This window comes from Camellia sinensis, chromosome 12, assembly GCF_055761805.1.
Source record: "Camellia sinensis isolate YWXY chromosome 12, ASM5576180v1, whole genome shotgun sequence".
NCBI classification, from domain to species: Eukaryota; Viridiplantae; Streptophyta; class Magnoliopsida; order Ericales; family Theaceae; genus Camellia; species Camellia sinensis.
The window spans coordinates 7,230,595-7,249,977 of record NC_138972.1 but is presented as its reverse complement, the minus strand read 5'-3'; positions in this window follow the sequence as shown (position 1 = coordinate 7,249,977).

Sequence of the window (19,383 nt, the reverse complement as noted above, 5' to 3'; positions counted from 1 at the left end):
CATATCTGCCACTGTGCAGGAGAATCCGTATAGGTGTTCGAGTGTTCGAACCGTAATGCGCAAGAAATGGTACGGAAACCCCGTATTTACATATCTGCCACTGTGCAGGAGAATCCGTATAGGTGTTCGAGTGTTCGACCCGTAATGCGCAAGAAATGATACGGAAACCCCGTATTTACATATCTGCCACTGTGCAGGAGAATCCGTATAGGTGTTCCAGTGTTCGAACCGTAATGCGCAAGAAATGGTACGGAAACCCCGTATTTACATACCTGCCACTGTGCAGCAGAATCCGTATAGGTGTTCGAGTGTTCGAACCGTAATGCGCAAGAAATGGTACGGAAACCCCATATTTACATATCTGCCACTGTGCAGGAGAATCCGTATAGGTGTTCGAGTGTTCGAACCGTAATGCGCAAGAAATGGTACGGAAACCCCGTATTTACATATCTGCCACTATGCAGGAGAATCCGTATAGGTGTTCGAGTGTTCGAACCGTAATGCGCAAGAAATGGTACGGAAACCCCGTATTTACATATCTGCCACTGTGCAGGAGAATCCGTATAGGTGTTCGAGTGTTCGAACCGTAATGCGCAAGAAATGGTACGGAAACCCCGTATTTACATATCTGCCGCTGTGCAGGAGAATCCGTATAGGTGTTCGAGTGTTCGAACCGTAATGCGCAAGAAATGGTACGGAAACCCCGTATTTACATATCTGCCACTGTGCAGGAGAATCCGTATAGGTGTTCGAGTGTTCGAACCGTAATGCGCAAGAAATGGTACGGAAACCCCATATTTACATATCTGCCACTGTGCAGGAGAATCCGTATAGGTGTTCGAGTGTTCGAACCGTAATGCGCAAGAAATGGTACGGAAACCCCGTATTTACATATCTGCCACTGTGCAGGAGAATCCGTATAGGTGTTCGAGTGTTCGAACCGTAATGCGCAAGAAATGGTACGGAAACCCCGTATTTACATATCTGCCACTGTCCAGGAGAATCCGTATAGGTGTTCGAGTGTTCGAACCGTAATGCGCAAGAAATGGTACGGAAACCCCGTATTTACATATCTGCCACTGTGCAGGAGAATCCGTATAGGTGTTCGAGTGTTCGAATCGTAATGCGCAAGAAATGGTACGGAAACCCCGTATTTACATATCTGCCACTGTGCAGGAGAATCCGTATAGGTGTTCGAGTGTTCGAACCGTAATGCGCAAGAAATGGTACGGAAACCCCGTATTTACATATCTGCCACTGTGCAGGAGAATTCGTATAGGTGTTCGAGTGTTCGAACCGTAATGCGCAAGAAATGGTACGGAAACCCCATATTTACATATCTGCCACTGGGCAGGAGAATCCGTATAGGTGTTCTAGTGTTCGAACCGTAAAGCGCAAGAAATGGTACGGAAACCCCGTATTTACATATCTGCCACTGTGCAGGAGAATCCGTATAGGTGTTCGAGTGTTCGAACCGTAATGCGCAAGAAATGGTACGGAAACCCCGTATTTACATATCTGCCACTGTGCAGCAGAATCCGTATAGGTGTTCGAGTGTTCGGACCGTAATGCGCAAGAAATGGTACGGAAACCCCGTATTTACATATCTGCCACTATGCAGGAGAATCCGTATAGGTGTTCGAGTGTTGGAACCGTAATGCGCAAGAAATGGTACGGAAACCCCGTATTTACATATCTGCCACTGTGCAGGAGAATCCGTATAGGTGTTCGAGTGTTCGAACCGTAATGCGCAAGAAATGGTACGGAAACCCCGTATTTACATATCTGCCACTGTGCAGGAGAATCCGTATAGGTGTTCGAGTGTTCGAACCGTAATGCGCAAGAAATGGTACGGAAACCCCGTATTTACATATCTGCCACTGTGCAAGAGAATCCGTATAGGTGTTCGAGTGTTCGAACCGTAATGCGCAAGAAATGGTACGGAAACCCCGTATTTACATATCTGCCACTGTGCAGCAGAATCCGTATAGGTGTTCGAGTGTTCGGACCGTAATGCAAAAGAAATGGTACGGAAACCCCGTATTTACATATCTGCCACTGTGCAGGAGAATCCGTATAGGTGTTCGAGTGTTCGCACCGTAATGCGCAAGAAATGGTACGGAAACCCCGTATTTACATATCGGCCACTGTGCAGGAGAATCCGTATAGGTGTTCGAGTGTTCGAACCGTAATGCGCAAGAAATGGTACGGAAACCCCGTATTTACATATCTGCCACTGTGCAGGAGAATCCGTATAGGTGTTCGAGTGTTCGAACCGTAATGCGCAAGAAATGGTACGGAAACCCCGTATTTACATATCTGCCACTGTGCAGGAGAATCCGTATAGGTGTTCGAGTGTTCGACCCGTAATGCGCAAGAAATGATACGGAAACCCCGTATTTACATATCTGCCACTGTGCAGGAGAATCCGTATAGGTGTTCCAGTGTTCGAACCGTAATGCGCAAGAAATGGTACGGAAACCCCGTATTTACATACCTGCCACTGTGCAGCAGAATCCGTATAGGTGTTCGAGTGTTCGAACCGTAATGCGCAAGAAATGGTACGGAAACCCCGTATTTACATATCTGCCACTGTGCAGGAGAATCCGTATAGGTGTTCGAGTGTTCGAACCGTAATGCGCTAGAAATGGTACGGAAACCCCATATTTACATATCTGCCACTGTGCAGAAGAATCCGTATAGGTGTTCGAGTGTTCGAACCGTAATGCGCAAGAAATGGTACGGAAACCCCGTATTTACATATCTGCCACTGTGCAGGAGAATCCGTATAGGTGTTCGAGTGTTCGAACCGTAATGCGCAAGAAATGGTACGGAAACCCCGTATTTACATATCTGCCACTGTGCAAGAGAATCCGTATAGGTGTTCGAGTGTTCGAACCGTAATGCGCAAGAAATGGTACGGAAACCCCGTATTTACATATCTGCCACTGTGCAGCAGAATCCGTATAGGTGTTCGAGTGTTCGGACCGTAATGCAAAAGAAATGGTACGGAAACCCCGTATTTACATATCTGCCACTGTGCAGGAGAATCCGTATAGGTGTTCGAGTGTTCGCACCGTAATGCGCAAGAAATGGTACGGAAACCCCGTATTTACATATCGGCCACTGTGCAGGAGAATCCGTATAGGTGTTCGAGTGTTCGAACCGTAATGCGCAAGAAATGGTACGGAAACCCCGTATTTACATATCTGCCACTGTGCAGGAGAATCCGTATAGGTGTTCGAGTGTTCGAACCGTAATGCGCAAGAAATGGTACGGAAACCCCGTATTTACATATCTGCCACTGTGCAGGAGAATCCGTATAGGTGTTCGAGTGTTCGACCCGTAATGCGCAAGAAATGATACGGAAACCCCGTATTTACATATCTGCCACTGTGCAGGAGAATCCGTATAGGTGTTCCAGTGTTCGAACCGTAATGCGCAAGAAATGGTACGGAAACCCCGTATTTACATACCTGCCACTGTGCAGCAGAATCCGTATAGGTGTTCGAGTGTTCGAACCGTAATGCGCAAGAAATGGTACGGAAACCCCGTATTTACATATCTGCCACTGTGCAGGAGAATCCGTATAGGTGTTCGAGTGTTCGAACCGTAATGCGCTAGAAATGGTACGGAAACCCCATATTTACATATCTGCCACTGTGCAGAAGAATCCGTATAGGTGTTCGAGTGTTCGAACCGTAATGCGCAAGAAATGGTACGGAAACCCCGTATTTACATATCTGCCACTGTGCAGGAGAATCCGTATAGGTGTTCGAGTGTTCGAACCGTAATGCGCAAGAAATGGTACGGAAACCCCGTATTTACATATCTGCCACTGTGCAGGAGAATCCGTATAGGTGTTCGAGTGTTCGAACCATAATGCGCAAGAAATGGTACGGAAACCCCGTATTTACATATCTGCCACTGTGCAGGAGAATCCGTATAGGTGTTCGAGTGTTCGAACCGTAATGCGCAAGAAATGGTACGGAAACCCCATATTTACATATCTGCCACTGTGCAGGAGAATCCGTATAGGTGTTCGAGTGTTCGAACCGTAATGCGCAAGAAATAGTACGGAAACCCCGTATTTACATACCTGCCACTGTGCAGCAGAATCCGTATAGGTGTTCTAGTGTTCGAACCGTAAAGCGCAAGAAATGGTACGGAAACCCCGTATTTACATATCTGCCACTGTGCAGGAGAATCCGTATAGGTGTTCGAGTGTTCGAACCGTAATGCGCAAGAAATGGTACGGAAACCCCGTATTTACATATCTGCCACTGTGCAGCAGAATCCGTATAGGTGTTCGAGTGTTCGGACCGTAATGCGCAAGAAATGGTACGGAAACCCCGTATTTACATATCTGCCACTATGCAGGAGAATCCGTATAGGTGTTCGAGTGTTCGCAACGTAATGCGCAAGAAATGGTACGGAAACCCCGTATTTAAATATCTGCCACTGTGCAGGAGAATCCGTATAGGTGTTCGAGTGTTCGAACCGTCATGCGCAAGAAATGGTACGGAAACCCCGTATTTACATATCTGCCACTGTGCAGGAGAATCCGTATAGGTGTTCGAGTGTTCGAACCGTAATGCGCAAGAAATGGTACGGAAACCCCGTATTTACAAATCTGCCACTGTGCAGGAGAATCCGTATAGGTGTTCGAGTGTTCGAACCGTAATGCGCAAGAAATGGTACGGAAACCCCGTATTTACATATCTGCCACTGTGCAGGAGAATCCGTATAGGTGTTCGAGTGTTCGAACCGTAATGCGCAAGAAATGGTACGGAAACCCCGTATTTACATATCTGCCACTGTGCAGGAGAATCCGTATAGGTGTTCGAGTGTTCGAACCGTAATGCGCAAGAAATGGTACGGAAACCCCGTATTTACATATCTGCCACTTTCCAGGAGAATCCGTATAGGTATTCGAGTGTTCGAACCGTAATGCGCAAGAAATGGTACGGAAACCCCGTATTTACATATCTGCCACTGTGCAGGAGAATCCGTATAGGTGTTCGAGTGTTCGAACCGTAATGCGCAAGAAATGGTACGGAAACCCCGTATTTACATATCTGCCACTGTGCAGCAGAATCCGTATAGGTGTTCGAGTGTTCGGACCGTAATGCGCAAGAAATGGTACGGAAACCCCGTATTTACATATCTGCCACTATGCAGGAGAATCCGTATAGGTGTTCGAGTGTTCGCAACGTAATGCGCAAGAAATGGTACGGAAACCCCGTATTTAAATATCTGCCACTGTGCAGGAGAATCCGTATAGGTGTTCGAGTGTTCGAACCGTCATGCGCAAGAAATGGTACGGAAACCCCGTATTTACATATCTGCCACTGTGCAGGAGAATCCGTATAGGTGTTCGAGTGTTCGAACCGTAATGCGCAAGAAATGGTACGGAAACCCCGTATTTACATATCTGCCACTGTGCAGGAGAATCCGTATAGGTGTTCGAGTGTTCGAACCGTAATGCGCAAGAAATGGTACGGAAACCCCATATTTACATATCTGCCACTGTGCAGGAGAATCCGTATAGGTGTTCGAGTGTTCGAACCGTAATGCGCAAGAAATGGTACGGAAACCCCGTATTTACATATCTGCCACTGTGCAGGAGAATCCGTATAGGTGTTCGAGTGTTCGAACCGTAATGCGCAAGAAATGGTACGGAAACCCCGTATTTACATATCTGCCACTGTCCAGGAGAATCCGTATAGGTATTCGAGTGTTCGAACCGTAATGCGCAAGAAATGGTACGGAAACCCCGTATTTACATATCTGCCACTGTGCAGGAGAATCCGTATAGGTGTTCGAGTGTTCGAATCGTAATGCGCAAGAAATGGTACGGAAACCCCGTATTTACATATCTGCCACTGTGCAGGAGAATCCGTATAGGTGTTCGAGTGTTCGAACCGTAATGCGCAAGAAATGGTACGGAAACCCCGTATTTACATATCTGCCACTGTGCAGCAGAATCCGTATAGGTGTTCGAGTGTTCGGACCGTAATGCGCAAGAAATGGTACGGAAACCCCGTATTTACATATCTGCCACTATGCAGGAGAATCCGTATAGGTGTTCGAGTGTTCGCAACGTAATGCGCAAGAAATGGTACGGAAACCCCGTATTTAAATATCTGCCACTGTGCAGGAGAATCCGTATAGGTGTTCGAGTGTTCGAACCGTCATGCGCAAGAAATGGTACGGAAACCCCGTATTTACATATCTGCCACTGTGCAGGAGAATCCGTATAGGTGTTCGAGTGTTCGAACCGTAATGCGCAAGAAATGGTACGGAAACCCCGTATTTACATATCTGCCACTGTGCAGGAGAATCCGTATAGGTGTTCGAGTGTTCGAACCGTAATGCGCAAGAAATGGTACGGAAACCCCATATTTACATATCTGCCACTGTGCAGGAGAATCCGTATAGGTGTTCGAGTGTTCGAACCGTAATGCGCAAGAAATGGTACGGAAACCCCGTATTTACATATCTGCCACTGTGCAGGAGAATCCGTATAGGTGTTCGAGTGTTCGAACCGTAATGCGCAAGAAATGGTACGGAAACCCCGTATTTACATATCTGCCACTGTCCAGGAGAATCCGTATAGGTATTCGAGTGTTCGAACCGTAATGCGCAAGAAATGGTACGGAAACCCCGTATTTACATATCTGCCACTGTGCAGGAGAATCCGTATAGGTGTTCGAGTGTTCGAATCGTAATGCGCAAGAAATGGTACGGAAACCCCGTATTTACATATCTGCCACTGTGCAGGAGAATCCGTATAGGTGTTCGAGTGTTCGAACCGTAATGCGCAAGAAATGGTACGGAAACCCCGTATTTACATATCTGCCACTATGCAGGAGAATCCGTATAGGTGTTCGAGTGTTCGAACCGTAATGCGCAAGAAATGGTACGGAAACCCCATATTTACATATCTGCCACTGTGCAGGAGAATCCGTATAGGTGTTCTACTGTTCGAACCGTAAAGCGCAAGAAATGGTACGGAAACCCCGTATTTACAAATCTGCCACTGTGCAGGAGAATCCGTATAGGTGTTCGAGTGTTCGAACCGTAATGCGCAAGAAATGGTACGGAAACCCCGTATTTACATATCTGCCACTGTGCAGCAGAATCCGTATAGGTGTTCGAGTGTTCGGACCGTAATGCGCAAGAAATGGTACGGAAACCCCGTATTTACATATCTGCCACTATGCAGGAGAATCCGTATAGGTGTTCGAGTGTTCGCAACGTAATGCGCAAGAAATGGTACGGAAACCCCGTATTTACATATCTGCCACTGTGCAGGAGAATCCGTATAGGTGTTCGAGTGTTCGAACCGTCATGCGCAAGAAATGGTACGGAAACCCCGTATTTACATATCTGCCACTGTGCAGGAGAATCCGTATAGGTGTTCGAGTGTTCGAACCGTAATGCGCAAGAAATGGTACGGAAACCCCGTATTTACATATCTGCCACTGTGCAGGAGAATCCGTATAGGCGTTCGAGTGTTCGAACCGTAATGCGCAAGAAATGGTACGGAAACCCCGTATTTACATATCTGCCACTGTGTAGGAGAATCCGTATAGGTGTTCGAGTGTTCGAACCGTAATGCGCAAGAAATGGTACGGAAACCCCGTATTTACATACCTGCCACTGTGCAGCAGAATCCGTATAGGTGTTCGAGTGTTCGAACCGTAATGCGCAAGAAATGGTACGGAAACCCCATATTTACATATCTGTCACTGTGCAGGAGAATCCGTATAGGTGTTCGAGTGTTCGAACCGTAATGCGCAAGAAATGGTACGGAAACCCCGTATTTACATATCTGCCACTGCGCAGGAGAATCCGTATAGGTGTTCGAATGTTCGCACCGTAATGCGCAAGAAATGGTACGGAAACCCCGTATTTACATATCTGCCGCTGTGTAGTAGAATCCGTATAGGCGTTCGAGTGTTCGAACCGTAATGCGCAAGAAATGGTACGGAAACCCCGTATTTACATATCTGCCACTATGCAGGAGAATCCGTATAGGTGTTCGAGTGTTCGAACCGTAATGCGCAAGAAATGGTACGGAAACCCCGTATTTACATACCTGCCACTGTGCAGCAGAATCCGTATAGGTGTTCGAGTGTTCGAACCGTAATGCGCAAGAAATGGTACGGAAACCCCGTATTTACATATCTGCCACTATGCAGGAGAATCCGTATAGGTGTTCGAGTGTTCGAACCGTAATGCGCAAGAAATGGTACGGAAACCCCATATTTACATATCTGCCACTGTGCAGGAGAATCCGTATAGGTGTTCTACTGTTCGAACCGTAAAGCGCAAGAAATGGTACGGAAACCCCGTATTTACAAATCTGCCACTGTGCAGGAGAATCCGTATAGGTGTTCGAGTGTTCGAACCGTAATGCGCAAGAAATGGTACGGAAACCCCGTATTTACATATCTGCCACTGTGCAGCAGAATCCGTATAGGTGTTCGAGTGTTCGGACCGTAATGCGCAAGAAATGGTACGGAAACCCCGTATTTACATATCTGCCACTATGCAGGAGAATCCGTATAGGTGTTCGAGTGTTCGCAACGTAATGCGCAAGAAATGGTACGGAAACCCCGTATTTACATATCTGCCACTGTGCAGGAGAATCCGTATAGGTGTTCGAGTGTTCGAACCGTCATGCGCAAGAAATGGTACGGAAACCCCGTATTTACATATCTGCCACTGTGCAGGAGAATCCGTATAGGTGTTCGAGTGTTCGAACCGTAATGCGCAAGAAATGGTACGGAAACCCCGTATTTACATATCTGCCACTGTGCAGGAGAATCCGTATAGGCGTTCGAGTGTTCGAACCGTAATGCGCAAGAAATGGTACGGAAACCCCGTATTTACATATCTGCCACTATGTAGGAGAATCCGTATAGGTGTTCGAGTGTTCGAACCGTAATGCGCAAGAAATGGTACGGAAACCCCGTATTTACATACCTGCCACTGTGCAGCAGAATCCGTATAGGTGTTCGAGTGTTCGAACCGTAATGCGCAAGAAATGGTACGGAAACCCCATATTTACATATCTGTCACTGTGCAGGAGAATCCGTATAGGTGTTCGAGTGTTCGAACCGTAATGCGCAAGAAATGGTACGGAAACCCCGTATTTACATATCTGCCACTGCGCAGGAGAATCCGTATAGGTGTTCGAATGTTCGCACCGTAATGCGCAAGAAATGGTACGGAAACCCCGTATTTACATATCTGCCGCTGTGTAGTAGAATCCGTATAGGCGTTCGAGTGTTCGAACCGTAATGCGCAAGAAATGGTACGGAAACCCCGTATTTACATATCTGCCACTATGCAGGAGAATCCGTATAGGTGTTCGAGTGTTCGAACCGTAATGCGCAAGAAATGGTACGGAAACCCCGTATTTACATACCTGCCACTGTGCAGCAGAATCCGTATAGGTGTTCGAGTGTTCGAACCGTAATGCGCAAGAAATGCTACGGAAACCCCATATTTACATATCTGCCACTGTGCAGGAGAATCCGTTTAGGTGTTCGAGTGTTCGAACCGTAATGCGCAAGAAATGGTACGGAAACCCCGTATTTACATATCTGCCACTGTGCAGGAGAATCCGTATAGGTGTTCGAGTGTTCGCACCGTAATGCGCAAGAAATGGTACGGAAACCCCGTATTTACATATCTGCCACTGTGCAGGAGAATCCGTATAGGTGTTCGAGTGTTCGAACCGTAATGCGCAAGAAATGGTACGGAAACCCCGTATTTACATATCTGCCACTGTGCAGGAGAATCCGTATAGGTGTTCGAGTGTTCGAACCGTAATGCGCAAGAAATGGTACGGAAACCCCGTATTTACATATCTGCCACTGTGCAGGAGAATCCGTATAGGTGTTCGAGTGTTCGAACCGTAATGCGCAAGAAATGGTACGGAAACCCCATATTTACTTATCTGCCACTGTGCAGGAGAATCCGTATAGGTGTTCGAGTGTTCGAACCGTAATGCGCAAGAAATGGTACGGAAACCCCGTATTTACATATCTGCCACTGTGCAGGAGAATCCGTATAGGTGTTCGAGTGTTCGAACCGTAATGCGCAAGAAATGGTACGGAAACCCCGTATTTACATATCTGCCACTGTCCAGGAGAATCCGTATAGGTGTTCGAGTGTTCGAACCGTAATGCGCAAGAAATGGTACGGAAACCCCGTATTTACATATCTGCCACTGTGCAGGAGAATCCGTATAGGTGTTCGAGTGTTCGAATCGTAATGCGCAAGAAATGGTACGGAAACCCCGTATTTACATATCTGCCACTGTGCAGGAGAATCCGTATAGGTGTTCGAGTGTTCGAACCGTAATGCGCAAGAAATGGTACGGAAACCCCGTATTTACATATCTGCCACTTTGCAGGAGAATCCGTATAGGTGTTCGAGTGTTCGAACCGTAATGCGCAAGAAATGGTACGAAAACCCCATATTTACATATCTGCCACTGTGCAGAGGAATCCGTATAGGTGTTCTAGTGTTCGAACCGTAAAGCGCAAGAAATGGTACGGAAACCCCGTATTTACATATCTGCCACTGTGCAGGAGAATCCGTATAGGTGTTCGAGTGTTCGAACCGTAATGCGCAAGAAATGGTACGGAAACCCCGTATTTACATATCTGCCACTGTGCAGCAGAATCCGTATAGGTGTTCGAGTGTTCGGACCGTAATGCGCAAGAAATGGTACGGAAACCCCGTATTTACATATCTGCCACTATGCAGGAGAATCCGTATAGGTGTTCGAGTGTTCGCAACGTAATGCGCAAGAAATGGTACGGAAACCCCGTATTTACATATCTGCCACTGTGCAGGAGAATCCGTATAGGTGTTCGAGTGTTCGAACCGTCATGCGCAAGAAATGGTACGGAAACCCCGTATTTACATATCTGCCACTGTGCAGGAGAATCCGTATAGGGGTTCGAGTGTTCGAACCGTAATGCGCAAGAAATGGTACGGAAACCCCGTATTTACATATCTGCCACTGTGCAGGAGAATCCGTATAGGCGTTCGAGTGTTCGAACCGTAATGCGCAAGAAATGGTACGGAAACCCCGTATTTACATATCTGCCACTGTGTAGGAGAATCCGTATAGGTGTTCGAGTGTTCGAACCGTAATGCGCAAGAAATGGTACGGAAACCCCGTATTTACATACCTGCCACTGTGCAGCAGAATCCGTATAGGTGTTCGAGTGTTCGAACCGTAATGCGCAAGAAATGGTACGGAAACCCCATATTTACATATCTGCCACTGTGCAGGAGAATCCGTATAGGTGTTCGAGTGTTCGAACCGTAATGCGCAAGAAATGGTTCGGAAACCCCGTATTTACATATCTGCCACTGTGCAGGAGAATCCGTATAGGTGTTCGAATGTTCGCACCGTAATGCGCAAGAAATGGTACGGAAACCCCGTATTTACATATCTGCCACTGTGCAGGAGAATCCGTATAGGTGTTCGAGTGTTCGAACCGTAATGCGCAAGAAATGGTACGGAAACCCCGTATTTACATACCTGCCACTGTGCAGCAGAATCCGTATAGGTGTTCGAGTGTTCGAACCGTAATGCGCAAGAAATGGTACGGAAACCCCATATTTACATATCTGCCACTGTGCAGGAGAATCCGTTTAGGTGTTCGAGTGTTCGAACCGTAATGCGCAAGAAATGGTACGGAAACCCCGTATTTACATATCTGCCACTGTGCAGGAGAATCCGTATAGGTGTTCGAGTGTTCGCATCGTAATGCGCAAGAAATGGTACGGAAACCCCGTATTTACATATCTGCCACTGTGCAGGAGAATCCATATAGGTGTTCGAGTGTTCGAACCGTAATGCGCAAGAAATGGTACGGAAACCCCGTATTTACATATCTGCCACTGTGCAGGAGAATCCGTATAGGTGTTCGAGTGTTCGAACCGTAATGCGCAAGAAATGGTACGGAAACCCCGTATTTACATATCTGCCACTGTGCAGGAGAATCCGTATAGGTGTTCGAGTGTTCGAACCGTAATGCGCAAGAAATGGTACGGAAACCCCGTATTTACATATCTGCCACTGTGCAGGAGAATCCGTATAGGTGTTCGAGTGTTCGAACCGTAATGCGCAAGAAATGGTACGGAAACCCCGTATTTACATATCTGCCACTGTGCAGGAGAATCCGTATAGGTGTTCGAGTGTTCGAACCGTAATGCGCAAGAAATGGTACGGAAACCCCGTATTTACATATCTGCCACTGTGCAGGAGAATCCGTATAGGTGTTCAAGTGTTCGAACCGTAATGCGCAAGAAATGGTACGGAAACCCCGTATTTACATATCTGCCACTGTCCAGGAGAATCCGTATAGGTGTTCGAGTGTTCGAACCGTAATGCGCAAGAAATGGTACGGAAACCCCGTATTTACATATCTGCCACTGTGCAGGAGAATCCGTATAGGTGTTCGAGTGTTCGAATCGTAATGCGCAAGAAATGGTACGGAAACCCCGTATTTACATATCTGCCACTGTGCAGGAGAATCCGTATAGGTGTTCGAGTGTTCGAACCGTAATGCGCAAGAAATGGTACGGAAACCCCGTATTTACATATCTGCCACTATGCAGGAGAATCCGTATAGGTGTTCGAGTGTTCGAACCGTAATGCGCAAGAAATGGTACGGAAACCCCGTATTTACATATCTGCCACTGTGCAGGAGAATCCGTATAGGTGTTCGAGTGTTCGAACCGTAATGCGCAAGAAATGGTACGGAAACCCCGTATTTACATATCTGCCACTGTGCAGGAGAATCCGTATAGGTGTTCGAATGTTCGCACCGTAATGCGCAAGAAATGGTACGGAAACCCCGTATTTACATATCTGCCACTGTGCAGGAGAATCCGTATAGGCGTTCGAGTGTTCGAACCGTAATGCGCAAGAAATGGTACGGAAACCCCGTATTTACATATCTGCCACTGTGTAGGAGAATCCGTATAGGTGTTCGAGTGTTCGAACCGTAATGCGCAAGAAATGGTACGGAAACCCCGTATTTACATACCTGCCACTGTGCAGCAGAATCCGTATAGGTGTTCGAGTGTTCGAACCGTAATGCGCAAGAAATGGTACGGAAACCCCATATTTACATATCTGCCACTGTGCAGGAGAATCCGTTTAGGTGTTCGAGTGTTCGAACCGTAATGCGCAAGAAATGGTACGGAAACCCCGTATTTACATATCTGCCACTGTGCAGGAGAATCCGTATAGGTGTTCGAGTGTTCGCACCGTAATGCGCAAGAAATGGTACGGAAACCCCGTATTTACATATCTGCCACTGTGCAGGAGAATCCGTATAGGTGTTCGAGTGTTCGAACCGTAATGCGCAAGAAATGGTACGGAAACCCCGTATTTACATATCTGCCACTGTGCAGGAGAATCCGTATAGGTGTTCGAGTGTTCGAACCGTAATGCGCAAGAAATTGTACGGAAACCCCGTATTTACATATCTGCCACTGTGCAGGAGAATCCGTATAGGTGTTCGAGTGTTCGAACCGTAATGCGCAAGAAATGGTACGGAAACCCCATATTTACATATCTGCCACTGTGCAGGAGAATCCGTATAGGTGTTCGAGTGTTCGAACCGTAATGCGCAAGAAATGGTACGGAAACCCCGTATTTACATATCTGCCACTGTGCAGGAGAATCCGTACAGGTGTTCGAGTGTTCGAACCGTAATGCGCAAGAAATGGTACGGAAACCCCGTATTTACATATCTGCCACTGTGCAGGAGAATCCGTATAGGTGTTCAAGTGTTCGAACCGTAATGCGCAAGAAATGGTACGGAAACCCCGTATTTACATATCTGCCACTGTGCAGGAGAATCCGTATAGGTGTTCGAGTGTTCGAACCGTAATGCGCAAGAAATGGTACGGAAACCCCGTATTTACATATCTGCCACTGTGCAGGAGAATCCGTATAGGTGTTCAAGTGTTCGAACCGTAATGCGCAAGAAATGGTACGGAAACCCCGTATTTACATATCTGCCACTGTCCAGGAGAATCCGTATAGGTGTTCGAGTGTTCGAACCGTAATGCGCAAGAAATGGTACGGAAACCCCGTATTTACATATCTGCCACTGTGCAGGAGAATCCGTATAGGTGTTCGAGTGTTCGAATCGTAATGCGCAAGAAATGGTACGGAAACCCCGTATTTACATATCTGCCACTGTGCAGGAGAATCCGTATAGGTGTTCGAGTGTTCGAACCGTAATGCGCAAGAAATGGTACGGAAACCCCGTATTTACATATCTGCCACTATGCAGGAGAATCCGTATAGGTGTTCGAGTGTTCGAACCGTAATGCGCAAGAAATGGTACGGAAACCCCGTATTTACATATCTGCCACTGTGCAGGAGAATCCGTATAGGTGTTCGAGTGTTCGAACCGTAATGCGCAAGAAATGGTACGGAAACCCCGTATTTACATATCTGCCACTGTGCAGGAGAATCCGTATAGGTGTTCGAATGTTCGCACTGTAATGCGCAAGAAATGGTACGGAAACCCCGTATTTACATATCTGCCACTGTGCAGGAGAATCCGTATAGGCGTTCGAGTGTTCGAACCGTAATGCGCAAGAAATGGTACGGAAACCCCGTATTTACATATCTGCCACTGTGTAGGAGAATCCGTATAGGTGTTCGAGTGTTCGAACCGTAATGCGCAAGAAATGGTACGGAAACCCCGTATTTACATACCTGCCACTGTGCAGCAGAATCCGTATAGGTGTTCGAGTGTTCGAACCGTAATGCGCAAGAAATGGTACGGAAACCCCATATTTACATATCTGCCACTGTGCAGGAGAATCCGTTTAGGTGTTCGAGTGTTCGAACCGTAATGCGCAAGAAATGGTACGGAAACCCCGTATTTACATATCTGCCACTGTGCAGGAGAATCCGTATAGGTGTTCGAGTGTTCGCACCGTAATGCGCAAGAAATGGTACGGAAACCCCGTATTTACATATCTGCCACTGTGCAGGAGAATCCGTATAGGTGTTCGAGTGTTCGAACCGTAATGCGCAAGAAATGGTACGGAAACCCCGTATTTACATATCTGCCACTGTGCAGGAGAATCCGTATAGGTGTTCGAGTGTTCGAACCGTAATGCGCAAGAAATTGTACGGAAACCCCGTATTTACATATCTGCCACTGTGCAGGAGAATCCGTATAGGTGTTCGAGTGTTCGAACCGTAATGCGCAAGAAATGGTACGGAAACCCCATATTTACATATCTGCCACTGTGCAGGAGAATCCGTATAGGTGTTCGAGTGTTCGAACCGTAATGCGCAAGAAATGGTACGGAAACCCCGTATTTACATATCTGCCACTGTGCAGGAGAATCCGTACAGGTGTTCGAGTGTTCGAACCGTAATGCGCAAGAAATGGTACGGAAACCCCGTATTTACATATCTGCCACTGTGCAGGAGAATCCGTATAGGTGTTCAAGTGTTCGAACCGTAATGCGCAAGAAATGGTACGGAAACCCCGTATTTACATATCTGCCACTGTCCAGGAGAATCCGTATAGGTGTTCGAGTGTTCGAACCGTAATGCGCAAGAAATGGTACGGAAACCCCGTATTTACATATCTGCCACTGTGCAGGAGAATCCGTATAGGTGTTCGAGTGTTCGAATCGTAATGCGCAAGAAATGGTACGGAAACCCCGTATTTACATATCTGCCACTGTGCAGGAGAATCCGTATAGGTGTTCGAGTGTTCGAACCGTAATGCGCAAGAAATGGTACGGAAACCCCGTATTTACATATCTGCCACTATGCAGGAGAATCCGTATAGGTGTTCGAGTGTTCGAACCGTAATGCGCAAGAAATGGTACGGAAACCCCATATTTACATATCTGCCACTGTGCAGGAGAATCCGTATAGGTGTTCTAGTGTTCGAACCGTAAAGCGCAAGAAATGGTACGGAAACCCCGTATTTACATATCTGCCACTGTGCAGGAGAATCCGTATAGGTGTTCGAGTGTTCGAACCGTAATGCGCAAGAAATGGTACGGAAACCCCGTATTTACATATCTGCCACTGTGCAGGAGAATCCGTATAGGTGTTCGAATGTTCGCACCGTAATGCGCAAGAAATGGTACGGAAACCCCGTATTTACATATCTGCCACTGTGCAGGAGAATCCGTATAGGCGTTCGAGTGTTCGAACCGTAATGCGCAAGAAATGGTACGGAAACCCCGTATTTACATATCTGCCACTGTGTAGGAGAATCCGTATAGGTGTTCGAGTGTTCGAACCGTAATGCGCAAGAAATGGTACGGAAACCCCGTATTTACATACCTGCCACTGTGCAGCAGAATCCGTATAGGTGTTCGAGTGTTCGAACCGTAATGCGCAAGAAATGGTACGGAAACCCCATATTTACATATCTGCCACTGTGCAGGAGAATCCGTTTAGGTGTTCGAGTGTTCGAACCGTAATGCGCAAGAAATGGTACGGAAACCCCGTATTTACATATCTGCCACTGTGCAGGAGAATCCGTATAGGTGTTCGAGTGTTCGCACCGTAATGCGCAAGAAATGGTACGGAAACCCCGTATTTACATATCTGCCACTGTGCAGGAGAATCCGTATAGGTGTTCGAGTGTTCGAACCGTAATGCGCAAGAAATGGTACGGAAACCCCGTATTTACATATCTGCCACTGTGCAGGAGAATCCGTATAGGTGTTCGAGTGTTCGAACCGTAATGCGCAAGAAATTGTACGGAAACCCCGTATTTACATATCTGCCACTGTGCAGGAGAATCCGTATAGGTGTTCGAGTGTTCGAACCGTAATGCGCAAGAAATGGTACGAAAACCCCATATTTACATATCTGCCACTGTGCAGGAGAATCCGTATAGGTGTTCGAGTGTTCGAACCGTAATGCGCAAGAAATGGTACGGAAACCCCGTATTTACATATCTGCCACTGTGCAGGAGAATCCGTACAGGTGTTCGAGTGTTCGAACCGTAATGCGCAAGAAATGGTACGGAAACCCCGTATTTACATATCTGCCACTGTGCAGGAGAATCCGTATAGGTGTTCAAGTGTTCGAACCGTAATGCGCAAGAAATGGTACGGAAACCCCGTATTTACATATCTGCCACTGTCCAGGAGAATCCGTATAGGTGTTCGAGTGTTCGAACCGTAATGCGCAAGAAATGGTACGGAAACCCCGTATTTACATATCTGCCACTGTGCAGGAGAATCCGTATAGGTGTTCGAGTGTTCGAATCGTAATGCGCAAGAAATGGTACGGAAACCCCGTATTTACATATCTGCCACTGTGCAGGAGAATCCGTATAGGTGTTCGAGTGTTCGAACCGTAATGCGCAAGAAATGGTACGGAAACCCCGTATTTACATATCTGCCACTATGCAGGAGAATCCGTATAGGTGTTCGAGTGTTCGAACCGTAATGCGCAAGAAATGGTACGGAAACCCCATATTTACATATCTGCCACTGTGCAGGAGAATCCGTATAGGTGTTCTAGTGTTCGAACCGTAAAGCGCAAGAAATGGTACGGAAACCCCGTATTTACATATCTGCCACTGTGCAGGAGAATCCGTATAGGTGTTCGAGTGTTCGAACCGTAATGCGCAAGAAATGGTACGGAAACCCCGTATTTACATATCTGCCACTGTGCAGCAGAATCCGTATAGGTGTTCGAGTGTTCGGACCGTAATGCGCAAGAAATGGTACGGAAACCCCGTATTTACATATCTGCCACTATGCAGGAGAATCCGTATAGGTGTTCGAGTGTTCGCAACGTAATGCGCAAGAAATGGTACGGAAACCCCGTATTTACATATCTGCCACTGTGCAGGAGAATCCGTATAGGTGCTCGAGTGTTCGAACCGTAATGCGCAAGAAATGGTACGGAAACCCCGTATTTACATATCTGCCACTGTGCAGGAGAATCCGTATAGGTGTTCGAATGTTCGCACCGTAATGCGCAAGAAATGGTACGGAAACCCCGTATTTACATATCTGCCACTGTGCAGTAGAATCCGTATAGGCGTTCGAGTGTTCGAACCGTAATGCGCAAGAAATGGTACGGAAACCCCGTATTTACATATCTGCCACTATGCAGGAGAATCCGTATAGGTGTTCGAGTGTTCGAACCGTAATGCGCAAGAAATGGTACGGAAACCCCGTATTTACATACCTGCCACTGTGCAGCAGAATCCGTATAGGTGTTCGAGTGTTCGAACCGTAATGCGCAAGAAATGCTACGGAAACCCCATATTTACATATCTGCCACTGTGCAGGAGAATCCGTTTAGGTGTTCGAGTGTTCGAACCGTAATGCGCAAGAAATGGTACGGAAACCCCGTATTTACATATCTGCCACTGTGCAGGAGAATCCGTATAGGTGTTCGAGTGTTCGCACCGTAATGCGCAAGAAATGGTACGGAAACCCCGTATTTACATATCTGCCACTGTGCAGGAGAATCCGTATAGGTGTTCGAGTGTTCGAACCGTAATGCGCAAGAAATGGTACGGAAACCCCGTATTTACATATCTGCCACTGTGCAGGAGAATCCGTATAGGTGTTCGAGTGTTCGAACCGTAATGCGCAAGAAATGGTACGGAAACCCCGTATTTACATATCTGCCACTGTGCAGGAGAATCCGTATAGGTGTTCGAGTGTTCGAACCGTAATGCGCAAGAAATGGTACGGAAACCCCATATTTACATATCTGCCACTGTGCAGGAGAATCCGTATAGGTGTTCGAGTGTTCGAACCGTAATGCGCAAGAAATGGTACGGAAACCCCGTATTTACATATCTGCCACTGTGCAGGAGAATCCGTATAGGTGTTCGAGTGTTCGAACCGTAATGCGCAAGAAATGGTACGGAAACCCCGTATTTACATATCTGCCACTGTCCAGGAGAATCCGTATAGGTGTTCGAGTGTTCGAACCGTAATGCGCAAGAAATGGTACGGAAACCCCGTATTTACATATCTGCCACTGTGCAGGAGAATCCGTATAGGTGTTCGAGTGTTCGAATCGTAATGCGCAAGAAATGGTACGGAAACCCCGTATTTACATATCTGCCACTGTGCAGGAGAATCCGTATAGGTGTTCGAGTGTTCGCACCGTAATGCGCAAGAAATGGTACGGAAACCCCGTATTTACATATCTGCCACTGTGCAGGAGAATCCGTATAGGTGTTCGAGTGTTCGAACCGTAATGCGCAAGAAATGGTACGGAAACCCCGTATTTACATATCTGCCACTGTGCAGGGGAATCCGTATAGGTGTTCGAGTGTTCGAACCGTAATGCGCAAGAAATGG